Below are 10,308 nucleotides of genomic sequence, written 5' to 3'. Positions count from 1 at the left end.
CCTCCTCTCTGGTGGCATGGAGGTCATGGAGGGAGGGAGGGAGGGACGGAGGAAGGGAGGGAGGGGCGGCTCGCCGGAAGCCACCGCCGTCGCGGCATGTATGTCGCGGAGGGAGGGAGGGGCGGCGGCGCGCGAGCAGAGCGAGAGAGTGGAGGAGCTGGGAGGAGGAGAGGGCGAGAAGAGCGAGAGAAGTGAAGCACGCGGACACGGGATGGGGATGGGGTGGGCGTCGAGCGGGCGGATAAGACGAGACGTCGGTCGAATCGTTTTCTGACGCGTGTCCGAAACATCGGACGTTCGAGTAGGAGCATTACCAGAAAACCATCTGGTTTGTCCTTTTGTGATAGATTTACTCATGGTTATCGGAACATGGCCAGCGATTGTGGGATAAGAGGCGAGGACGAACCGGGTAAACACGATAGGCGACCGCACATCCCTTCTCCCAAGGAGTTCATTACTCGTTATGCTGCCCATGGTGAAGATGAGAGGAGAGCAAGTGTTGATGTTATTTTCTGCAATGAAGATGCTGCTACCTTGGAGGTCATTGATGGCGAACCTGATGATACAGCAGGAGGAGCTGTGGACCCAAGAGGCTGTAAGCTGTCCAGTGATGAGGAAGAAGATGCAAGTTGTGTAGCAGAGAACCCTCCTCCATGCCATGCTGACTCTGTAGCCCCTATGTTTATACTTCCAGCAAGCGGCCACCGTGATGGTTCTATTTTCCAGGGCTCGTGTATATGGAAAAAAGAGTACCATATTGCAGACCGTAACGAGAGTAAGTGATTGGTATGTTTTTTTCTCATTTTTATTTACATTTTCCAGGTTATAAGATCAACTGGTATATATTCTCTGCAGAACCAAGGTTAATGTTTGCTTTTACTTTGTTTACTTGAATGGAGCTTACCCCTCCTGTGCCTATCTGAATGTTGGGGGCTTCAATTAATTATCCATGGAACTGTGTGCTGTGTCAAGCATAGATCATCGCCATTCCTTGTGTTGCTACATCTTCAATGAAATATTATCAAATGTAACTAAGGGATTGCATTATTAGGTCTTTACAGAGTAAGAGGCATGTAACCATTGTGGCTTCACAGATTGGAGTTTGTAACATTTGGTGTCCTTAAAGTTTCCCAATTGTCTAGAAAGTGTTAACTTATAAGTGAACTTCTAGAAAGAGAAATAGAAGAACACAAATTTTGTTAAGGGCCCAATGCCTTGTTTTAATAGTTGTTGGGGTATAGCTGTACAGTAAATCGAGAAATAGTTTAGAGGGTTATGAAATACTTTGGGGGAGTACAATGGATCTTTCTTCTTTATGAGGTGATTAAGTATTACTCTCTTATTCTTTGGGTTTACCTGAAAGGAAACGTTTCTAAGGGAGCGAAATTTCCCTAATAAAAATAACATAGATAGTTCCCACCTATATGAAATGAAATTTTCAATAGGGCCATGGAATCCTCTAGTGGCATGTGTACTTTTCATATGACAAGTACTTGTTTAGTGATTGATTTCCTATCACAATATAACTTGTGTTCTTTTTTCTTTTGAAAGCTCGTTTGGAGGCAATGATGTTATCAGGTCCAGCAAATTACAATATCAGTGATGGAACTTGCACAGTGCACACAACTTCTCGCATGTTGCAAATTTTCTCTTTAAAGTTGGCTAAAATTCCTGTGGAGTGTGCTTCAGTTGAACTGTATTGATACATAGCAGTACGGGATGAACTTGATCCATTACTTAATTATGTGGTCAATGTTATCAGGGATGATCCCATCATCGTGGAGCAGGTGCGCATCCATACTTATCTGCAATTATTTCAAGGAAAAAGTCTAGTAACAACCCCAGGTATTGGTGCTTGTCTACTCAATCCCCTCAAGTATAGACCATGTATCTAGTAATTTAAAGTATTCAATACAATCTCCGGAGGCAATTTCAGAATCTGACGTTTTTTTTCAATGGGTTAAGTATGTGAATCGCAATACTTGAGTGGTTGACTTATTCCTTGTTTTAAATTACTTAAGTTATTTCACAATTTAAGGCCAAACTCACTTGCATATAGATCGTTTGAGATTGGATCCATACATACTCGATGGCATACAGCCACTTAATCTCTTTTATATCATTGAAGTTGAGATAGAGTGAATGTTGTATTTACTATGTTCTTCAATTATTTAAGAGGCATAGGCTGCTCCTGCGTTAATATACCCCATGTAACTTGGTGTTAGCTGCAAAAAGATGCTTCCATGTGATTAATATGTCTGAGAATTGCAACATAGTACTTTAGATTTTATAAGCCCACTGTCATACCAAGGTCTTATATTGTGAAATGGTGATTTACTATGGGAACAACAGATCTAAATGATGAAACTAAGTATCATGTGCTCCAACAAACTTTGATCGAAGTTTTCGACTCTGGGTTGCTACTTACATAAAAACAATGGAGGGTGTACTCTGTTATAATTTATAAACAGTGGCGGAACCAGGCCTGGACTACCCAAGGTTTGGAAGTTTAGGGGTTTCAGCAATAAACCTTCTGTGCTACCTAATCCAGGTTCAGAGAAATTAGTGCCAGCAGGATTTTAGCTTAGTGGTTAGGGACAATAAAAGGGTGATTATTCATGGCTATGTATATGTAGTGCTGAAAAATCAGAAAATGCTAAGGGCACGTACAACGGCGTCTCTTCCCCCATCTCTTTGTTACCGTTTTTGCAAAATACACCCTCGTTCAGCTTGCAGACGGTTGCCCCGTCGCCTCGCGAGGCGACGGCGAGGGCCCGTGCTCCGAAGCCGAATCGCCTGCTGAAGCAGCGTTGTAGGAGTCGTCTTCTCGACTCGCCGAAGGATGCGGATCCCACGCGGGCACACACTGAATCTGGTATTCGCGCGCGTGGGGGGATGTTGGGCGTCCTAGCCGTTGCGAGCAGCGCAGTCGAGCTCCGCCGCGCCGTGGGCTGCGCACGGCGACCTCCGCCGCGGCCGCCGCGGGCCGCGCTGCAAGCTGCTCGCGCCGACCTCCGCCATGCCGCCGCGGGACGTGCGGGCCAGCTCCACGCACCGTGGGCTGCGAACGGGTGAGCTCTGCCCCGGCCGTCGTGAGCCGCGCAGGCAACCTCCGCCGCTCCGCCCTGGCCACCGGGAGCCACGCGGGTGAGCTCCGCCCTGAGCAGGTCAGTGTCAGTCCCTGGGATTGTTTGACAGAGATGCGCTATTTTGTTTGACAGTGCAATCGAAGCTCAAATATGTTTGACAGAGACACGGCGCCATCGTCCATCGATGGATTCAGCGGAGGCGGCTTCCCCAACTTTGACAGAGATGCGTGCTGCTGCTTATAGTACCTACTAGTATTTGCTTCGATTGCTATATGCTATCAGTTTAAGATTTCTTTGATGTGCACCCCCTTTGTTTACAGTGATGCTTACGCCAGGGCTAGATGCTAGACCAGATATAGTTAAATCTGCATATAGTACTACTATGATCCTATCTTCAGTTGAGTGCCAATTTTGTGAGCTAGTTTTCTGAATCTTCACTTAGAGCAAGCATGTGAGCACTGTGATTTTTCTGAATGTGCTATTTTTCTGAATGTGTACAGTGTGAAGCTGATGTAAAGTTGCTGTGAAGACTGCTGCCGTGGAGATTGAAATTAAGCTTGCTGTGAACGGCTATGAACATCATCATCCTGTTAGCTTTATTGCAAAACCCTGGGCTATGAGGACTTGCAGCTATGAATGTTGTAGCAACTATTATCCTACTGTCCAGGAACTTTATCCTATCTGAATGTGAACTTTATCCTATATGTGCTGCTATTTTCTAAATGTGCTGCTATTCTATCAGGATGCTAGCTGTTGTCTGATTATGGTGCATTACTATTTTTTAATGTGAATAGAGCTTTGCTACTATGATCTTTGAAGCAGTGGCAACTCGGGATGTTCCTATATGGCATGCTTTCTTTGGTATCATGTTGCTCTTATTTATCCTTGATATATTTTCTATCAAATAGCCACATAATAAAATGGTGTATGCGGTGTAAATCCTAGCTACATGTAAAGCATTAAATAGCTTAGAGACGGACCCTGTTTATGGGTTGTATGACCTATCTTTATACCTATCTATATGATAGATTTGAGGTACTTAGAGACGAACCCCATATGCGGGTTGTACATGCCCTAAGTCATTTTCGAGCTTCCAAAGTCCAAACCACTGTGCACGAGTGTGTTCTTTGTGATTGCTGGGTGTCCTGTTGGGGCTGCTAGCGTTTAAGGGTTTTTTTTTGTACTTCAAAAATAAAGAGTAGTCGACAATTTAGCAATCTTTGGCCCACAACATGAAGCCTTCTTCAAGGACATCAACGCTAACGTATGTGACTGCCTGCCACCTAGAACACCGTAAGCTCCCATTAGTTACTCCCTCCGTTCCAAATTATAAGTCGCTTTAACTTTTTTGGTTCATTCATTTTGTTATGCATCTAGACATTATATTATATCTAGATGCATAGCAAAATGGATGTACTAAAAAAAATCAAAGCAACTTATAATTTAGAACTGAGGGAGTAACTCATATATTGTCTGCTGTTATGTGGGGCAACCAGTACACAAGGAAAGGAAAGAGGGCCAAGGCGCCAGCCGGCCAGGAAAGTGGCCAAGGATAGGCTAGTAGAAGATTTGATTGAGATAATTTAGGCTTGAATTATGGAGTTTATTGGCCGGAGGCCTATGTAAGCAGATTGGCAAAACCTGAGACAAGTAAAAGATCAATCTGTTCCCTATCTCCTCCAACAAAATAGGGAGGCGAGGGGGAAACCTCACTCCTACCCTATTGGTGGCTATGGCTATAGCCTGCGAAGTCAGAGGCCACTGCCTATACCTCTGTCGTTACCGCCGTCACATCTGCACATCATATATTTGGCCCGGAATTCTCTGTTGCGAGCATCAATATTTTTGAAACAATATATCTTTTGGAAGTATATATGTAATGTGTTGGTGGAATCATTGTTGTTAATATTTGTTAGGTAGCATGAGGAAGCTGGACTAGTATTATGATCTTCCATTGATGTCTTAGAACAATTTATATAGTAATTTATGAAGTTACAAACTTATTTTTTGAATTTTAAAAGCTATAAAAATATTTGTCGTGCTTTTGGTTGTTTTATGTTTATATTACGAATTTCTTAGCTATTTTTTTGGTTGTATACTGTATTTTGTGCTGTATTGTGCCAAATTGCATATTAGTATATTGCTAGGACATTGGTTTTGAAGTGAACATTGTTACAAGTGAAACTCAAGTATTTGGCTTTAGATATTGCTTACTTTATATGAATTTTAAATAACATTAATTTGTAGGGTTCTTTCATCAACATGGCTGGTCCTAAGCGAGGGATACATATATTGGGCACTATTTTACTTGAATATGACATGAAAATCAAGACGGGCAAACAAGAACAAGATGATCTAAAGCTGATTGACGTTGTAGCAATCATGGATGACATAGACACAAGCAATTGCCTTGCCTTGACGAGTCGAATCGACGGCGATTGTGGCGCAGTCGACATGACCGCATCACGTCTTGACAGTGCAGTCGAGGCGACCATAGAAATTCTCATATCAGACGTGCAGAGGAGTTTCGATCTCTGTCTCGGTTGTTTTGTAAGCGAGTTGCCTGAAGAAATCAGAATCTTTGATGGTCGTGTCAATGAGTCACGCAGCTTGAAGAGGTCTGTGGTTGCCGTAGTGATGGATACTTGGATGGATTTGAAGTTCAGGGTAGGAGCTGGCTCGTCCACCCCTGCTGATGAACACAGCTATTCGTTTAAGGCGAACAAGCATGGACATGCTACTCAAGAGAGACGGACTGATTTTGCGTTGATCTCAGCGAAGGTAACCTGGTCAACTTTGCCTCGTGGATTATAGGCCGGTAGCTTTTCGGTTGGCTACACATTCGTGGAAGGGATCGGCCATCGTGTCTTAAACTGACTTCGTCATATTGTCTATATATGAGTGGGCCAACAGGAAGTCAGGTGTGGTAACTTTGTGTTGTTATCAGATTGGTATAACAAGTGTGTTTTTACCATCTACTTAATGAGTGCTTGGTTGCTTCTGTGAAGACATTACATCTAAAAAAAAGACATTTTGCATCATTTTCTTTTCTGTATCTACCTAATATTAAAGAGCAAAAGTTTTGTTCTACTAATTTTTCCACCACGTCTGCAGCAGCTGTTATACTCCATAACACGGGCAAAGATAGGATGGAATCAGAGTTGGAGACGGACATTGGAGGAGTTTTCCCAAATCAGGGGAGCGAGGGAGATGTGCAAGAGCAGCAAATCGAGGTGGATCAAGTCGACGAGATTGAATGGAAAGGACCACGGACAATCTGGCTAAATGGGAACAAATTCGAGACAAATCAAGTGTATTATTGTTGTTTGGTTTCTAACTTACTTTAAGTAGCCATAACTTGTTTTCACTCTATAGCTTTCGCCACAATTGTGGAGCCCAAATCGACCGCCATAGTTGTGGCGCTACGGTGGCCAAAGCGTGACGCACTGCGGCCATGAACCAAACACACCCTTAGTGTCGAAAATAGGTAGAAATCTAGTGACTCTCTTGAGCATGTGTGCGCATGCACCCCGAGCCTATCCTTGCGGACAAAAAGACAATCACATTGGATTCCGGCAAGGCAAGGCAGGGCTCTCTAATTGTTTATTTTTTATTTTTCATAAAACTAATGTTTTACTAATAACACATCCACAACTAAATTTAACAAGTAGCCTAATAAATTGTGCCAACGTGCATGACACAACTGGCGACTAAGTCGCTCCACATGCTATGGCACGACTCAAGCTTCCACAGTGACATGCGTCGATCGAACCAGCCATGTGCATCTGACGTCGAGGACGAGTCGTGCCATGTCACTTTGTTAGAAGGAACTGTTTATTTGATAATGATATAAAAGAATGTGGATAGGGTTTGTAGCTGATTTGCTAGGATTTTCGGAGATGAACATAGTATATGCATTCTTGCTAGTGTTTGCAACCGGTAGTTGTACTAGTTTGTAAAATACCAAGTTTGGCACAAAAGAAAAGAGCTAATGATTGTTGTATTCTTTTGTGTTGTAGATGGGTACCATGATGGATCGTGTTTAGGTCGGGTATTTAGTGCTGGGATTGTAAATGAAATAGAGAATTTATTAAGATGAAGTTTAACTTCTTCTGAGTATGTTTAAGGGTCGTTTTCGCTTCCGAAGTCCGAAGAAATTTAACATACTCAACTTTGACTAAATATATACAAGAAAATATTAATATTTATAATACATAAGTAGTATCATTAGATAGATAATTGAATCTATTTTCATAACAAACCTATTTAGAAATTCAAATGTTACTAATATTTTGTATAAACCTAGTCCAACTTAAGAAAGTTTGACTAGCATGTTTCCTGTAGCGATAGTTAATAAGGGACAGAGAGGAGTAGTCGAGTAATCTCAAGTGATGTGCTGAGGTCTACTAGTTGATAGTTAGACAAGGATTGGGAGAGGAAGTGTCATGCAACAAGTTAGAGTTGAGCTGACGAGGAGCGAGCCAGCTGAGCATCCTAACCCAAGAGGCAATTCTTCACTTCAAGAGGCAAACTTGATACCAGAGCTTCCATATACATGGATTGTCTTACGTCCTACCCTACCTAATGTAAAGTGTGTTTGTGAAGTTGGCTCTTGGACAAGTGCAGGGCGCCACATCGTTATCTCCTTTTGTTCCTGCAGGTGTAACCTGGCCATCTGGCTGTTATGAATCGTCCGGAACAAAACGACGATGGAGAAGCACTTATCTAACAAGCCAACTGAAGTTATGTTCTTTTCCATTTCTTTAATTTATGCAGAAGTGAATCCCATTGCTGAAAACCTGAAAGGGGAGAATCGGACAGGACACAGGATGAAGAGAACGGCGGACTTGGTTATGTACAATGTTGATGCATGCTGCATGATTCAGAGGAGATGAAAGGAAACTATCATTTCCCAATCTTGAGGCCTTGTTTGGAACGCAAGAATTTCATAGGAGAAACGTGCAATTTCCTTAGAAATCCCACGAAATTCCGGCGTTCCAAACCGTGGCTTACAAATTCGTCGGTTCAGTTAGTTGATCAGGAACTGATCTCTGACGAACGCCGATATCAGAGGGACCATGGAACAAGAACAACTACGTCGGATATCAGTAAATAGTAGTAGTAACTGATTATATACTACTAGTCCTACTCCTCCCTACATCAGTGGCCATGAAGCTCTCCTCTGTTCCATTTCTTCTCGTGCCGCCAACCAATCCGCCATGGACTGACGCAGGGCGCATACAGAGCAAGAGCGACAGAGATCCTCACATGTCCTCGGCTGCAAAGTGCAAAAGCGCGGACGATCTTGTCATCGGTTGTGCAAGGGGTTGGAGCCGGTGGGCACGACCCGCTTGTCGTCGTCGTCGTCGCCGCCTCCGCCGGGCAACCCCGCGCAGGCGGCTCCAGCTCTGTTCCCCTGCTTCTTGCACCGCGCGACGCTGGTGGCGACGGCGGTGTCGAAGGCGGCGACACGCGCCGCGCCCGAGCGGCGGACCGCGGGCATTGGCGCGCCGCCGCCGTGGACGGCGGCCAGGAGCACGGCGAGCGCAACGAGGCAGGCGGCGGCGAGGGGCGCCCACCGTCGCCTCCTCATGGCGGGCGCGCGCCGAGCAGGGTGGGGGTGGACGTGTACGTGTAGGCTATGTGGGCGGAGGCGAGGGAGAGACTAGCGCAGCGCTGTCACAGTGGTGCAGACTGCGTTGCAGAGTAGCAGCTGCTGCTGAGTGCTGCCAAGTGTGGCGTCGAAGCAGGAGAACTGGAGAAGGCCAGAAGCGAGGAGCTGAAGGGCGTGTTTAGGACCGCGGTCGTCGACCGCGCGGTGCGGTATGGGCACCGCGAGCTCTGAGTCACGGTGGCGTAAACACGAGCACCGCGAGCTGCTAGTTCATTTTCACGACTCCCGTGCTGAATGCGGTTGAAAGAATCGTCGCGGCCGTAAGGCGTTTGCCGTAATTGTTCGATTCTTTCCGCCGTCACCGCGGAATACGCGGTCCCAAACACGGCCGAAGAAGTTACGGGGAGCTTGTTCGGCTGTCTGGTCAGCCGGTTTGTTCCGTTTTTTTTTCCAGTTTGATCGATGTTTTTTTCTCACAATACAGCGTGGACAACGAAGGAAGATGCTGGGAGTGAGTTCAGCTGTGTGCAACGCTGCAGCCTGCATCTTGCAGTTAGTTTATATATACAATATATATGCTTCTGTAACTTCTTGATTCCTTATGCACAAAAAAAAAATCTGATTTTCTCTCTATGAATTGTCATGGTGAAGCTGCTGCTGTAAACTTGGAGTTCTAGAATTCAGAATTAATGCATCCCTTAAAAGGTTCACTGAAACAGTATCTGGTTTACAGTGGTATTAAAGCCGGCTGAAACGATAGATTCTAGCTAATAAGTCGGCCGATAAGTTTAAGCAAACAGGGAGGTTTATTTCAAAATCCTGCAAAATTCGGCCCTGTTTGGTTTCTACATGCCCTCCTAAAATTCCTATCACATCGAATGTTTAGACGCATGCATGGAGTATTAAATATACACTAATTACGAAACTAATTACACAACTTGTGACTAATTTACGAGACGAATCTTTTAAGCCTAATTAGTCCATGATTTGACAACGTAGTGCTACAGTAAACATGTGCTAATGATAGATTTATTAGGCTTAAAAAATCATCTCATAAATTAGTCTTCATCTATGTAATTGATTTTATAATTAATCTATATTTAATACCCTTTATTAGCATCTACACATTTGATATGATATGAATTTTAGAAGCGATTAAACGACAAACACCCCCTTCATTTCAAAATCCTGTAGAATTCATTTATGGTGCGCTGCATTTTTCGGAATACTGAACTCTGTATCTGGTGTGTGGTGTCCGAGGCATTGATAAAAAGGAAGCAGCAGAGGACGAGGGAGGGTCAAAGAAGGTATAGTACCCCAAGTCTCTCCTAGTCCTAGGACACACACTGATGAAAAAAAAAGGCTGCAGGAGAGCCCCCCGTTCCTCTGCCACCAAACCACATTGATGAGCCATGAATGAGAAACCCTCTGTTGCTGCAGAGAACATTGAGAGAGAGGAGGAGGAGGAGGAGGAGGAGAGAGTGCACCATTCGGGCCATGTATGAGACTGGTGTTCTCTGCATGCCATTCCTTCCTTTGCTCATCAGTCATCGTGTATGAGTAGGTGATAGGATAGCCATCCATGCTTCATGCTTGTGCCCATTC

At 44.4% G+C, this 10,308-nt stretch overlaps 1 pseudogene; it reads left to right on the top strand.

The window, feature by feature from the left end:
* The first annotated feature begins 369 nt into the window (after positions 1 to 369).
* On the top strand, positions 370 to 5,903 carry LOC136468548 (uncharacterized; annotated as a pseudogene).
* Positions 5,904 to 10,308: the final 4,405 nt, after the last annotated feature.

Source organism: Miscanthus floridulus, chromosome 8, assembly GCF_019320115.1.
Source record: "Miscanthus floridulus cultivar M001 chromosome 8, ASM1932011v1, whole genome shotgun sequence".
Taxonomy (NCBI): Eukaryota; Viridiplantae; Streptophyta; class Magnoliopsida; order Poales; family Poaceae; genus Miscanthus; species Miscanthus floridulus.
Note: the sequence above shows the minus strand (reverse complement) of the source record. Positions and strands in the feature narration are given on the sequence as shown.